Here is a 3,037-nt window from a genome sequence, read left to right on the forward strand (position 1 = left end):
AACCAATTTTCTCCCCTCCAAACGTGACCAAGGCGTCTCAGTTCTGGTGACTGCCGAGCGGGTGTGAGAGGGAGGAGTTCCCACGGGAAGGTGAGGGTCACAGGCTGGGCTCCTAGAGCTGGGAAGTCCTCAGGTGATTCCAGCTGTCCTCCCTGAACACCTGCCGTGTGCAGGGCGCTGTGCCAAGCATTTTATAGAATTAGTTCATCCCGTGCTTATGACACCTTCGCAGGGGAGGTGTCATTATCCACATGTGATGGATGAGGAAACTGAGGCTCGGCCAAGTTCAGCCCCGGGTTAGCTTCCTCATTGACGGATCAGGCATCTGAGGACGACCCGCCCAGCGTGGGAGCAAGGCTTGTCTCCCTGGGCTGGGCCTGGCTGCTTTGTTGGAGGACATTTGTCCTGGACACAGGCCAGGCACTAAGGCTCGAATGGACATGTCGGGCCAGCCGCCAGGTTCCAGGCACCAGGCCTCTCCGACGTCTGCCCATTGCTGCCCCGTTGACTCACGGAGCCCAGAAAGTCCAGATTTTATAAGGTCAACCCAAGTGCCCTGGGACTGTACACTCGGCACTTGTTGACATGTAGGGCTAGAACAGCTTCTTCCGTTGGGTATGCGGACATGGGCCACACACGTGCGTTCTGTCTCCTAGCCCCGTGGTCGGCAAACTCATTAGTCAACAGAGCCAAATGTCAACAGCACAACGATTGAAATTTCTTTTGAGAGCCACATTTTTTAAACTGAAACTATATAGGTAGGTACATTGTTATTCACTTAATTAGGGTCCTCCTAAGCTGGCCTTTGCTAAAAACGTCCTCAATCTGATGGAGGTACGTTCGCTGAGGTCGACCCCTTCCAACTCTCCCATCCACACTCGTCTTGTATACTTGTTTCATCTGTCTCCTTTCGTTCATCCTCTCTGTATGTCCAAACCGTCTCCACATACCTTTCTCATTTCTCGACACTACATCTTCTTTCACTCCACAGCGTTCCCTGTACGTGCGTGCCCGCACGTGGTATTTTGTGGAAGAGCCACACTCACGGGGCCAAAGAGCCGCATGTGGCTCGAGAGCCTCGGTTTACTGACCACGGTCCTAGATCAACATCCAGTCATAGGCGACAGCTTCTGGGCCAAGAGTGGAAAGACTAGAGCTCCAGACCCAGCTGTCCCCACCAACCCTGACCTTGACCAGGTCTCACAGTCTCCCTGAGCCTCAGAGGAGGAATCCTAACCCTGTGATTCCCAAAGGGCAGGGAGGGAGGAAACACACTTCTCCTTTTTTAAATATTTTTATTGATATAAGAGAGGAAGGGAGAGGGAGAGAGAGATAGAAATATCAATCATGAGAGAGAATCACTGAACAGCTGCCTTCTGCATGCCCCCACTACTGGGGATCGAGCCCGAAACAGGCATGTGCCCTTGACCGGAATCGAACCTGGGACCCTTAAGTCCACAGGCCGACGCTCTATCCACTGAGCCAAACCAGCCAGGGCCACTTCTCCTTTTTTTAAAGTATATTTTTATTGATGTCAGAGAGGAAGGGAGAGGGAGAAAAAGACAGAAATAGAAACATCAATGATGAGAGAGGATCATTGATCAGCTGCCTCCTGAACACCCCCACCGGGGATTGAGCCTGCAACCTAGGCAGGTGCCCTGATCGGGAATCGAACCGGCAACCTCTTGGTTCCTGGGTCAATATTCAACTGCTGAGCCACACAGGGCTGGGCTGGAGACACATTTCTTTTGTCCCTCCCTCAGCGATGTCTCCCGCGCCACAAATAGCCATTGGGTTTCACCTCCTGTGCAAATGCTGGTAGGTTAGCAGTGACTGCTTGGGAGACTGTGGGGAGAAGGATTCCACAGCTGTTTGGTGATGGATTAGCCATGTCTGTCCTGGGCCAGGACTGAGGGGTGGTGATGCGTGTGCTGTGCGTTTACCGTAACTGCGATCCCCCAAGCGCGCTGTCCGAAGGGAGCCCTCAGGGAGTTCCCCAGGTGCTCCCCAGAGATAAGGTGCCCCGGTAACCCCATTTCTGTGAAGGCCAAGTCCTTGGAAATATTACGCAGCTGTTGAGAGGGGATTTTGCATTGGTTCAAGCCTCTCTTAGCCACTTCCTGTCCCAGATAACCGGCTCCCGTGGCTGCTCTGGGGTTTATCTGTGAGGTCACAACTGCTGCCTTGAGGCCTTCAATTCTCCTGTCGGAGAACAGTGCTCACAGGTTGCCTGCTTTCCTGGCAGTGCCCTTGCTTCTAAATGCCCCCATTACCCAAAAACGCCCCCTCCACCCCCACCCCGTGACCCATTCTCGGCTGACACGCAAATGTAGACCTGGTTTATGGGGCTGAGGTGGCAGCTGCCTGGCTCTCCCAGGACTGCATTCTCAAGGCAGAACCCGAAGTCTTTCTCATGATGGAATTCCAGACATGGTGGCGGGTCAGTGGGGACGCATCGGAGGCTGTGGGGGCGGCCTGACAGTCCTCAAAGTAGCCAGGCCTGTGAGTGTCCAGGTCGGTGCGACCCCACCTGTCACTGTTTACCTGCCCTGAGCAGGGCTCTGCTGTGTTTCCTCCTGGGACAGACTTGTTCCGTCCTGATAGGTGATTCCACTCCACCCTGCTTCCCAAGCTTTCTGGGTCGTAGAGCTCCCCACACAGGGCCAAGGCCCAAGGGAAAAGCCCTGTGCTGGTCATTGGCTCTAAATCACAGAGAATGCCCTAGGTGGTGTGGCTCAGTGGATAGAGCGTCGGGCTGCAGACTGAAGGGTCCCGGGTTTGATTCCGGTCAAGGGCACATGCCTGGGTTGTGGGCTCGATCCCCAATGTGGGGCCTGCAGGAGGCAGCCGATCCATGATTCTTTCTCATCATTGATGTTCCTATCTCTCTCTCCCTCTCCCTTCCTCTCTGAAACCAATAAAAATATATATGTAAGTAAATCACAGAGAATGACTTGGGGTGGTGGGGAGCATTTTGCAGGATCCCAGAATTTTCCTGAGAGAAGGAACCCCACCTCCACCCGGTACACCTGTCCTT

Source organism: Myotis yumanensis, unplaced genomic scaffold, assembly GCF_028538775.1.
Source record: "Myotis yumanensis isolate MYYU_CA2020_CCGP unplaced genomic scaffold, mMyoYum1.0.hap1 SCAF_20, whole genome shotgun sequence".
NCBI lineage: Eukaryota > Metazoa > Chordata > Mammalia > Chiroptera > Vespertilionidae > Myotis > Myotis yumanensis.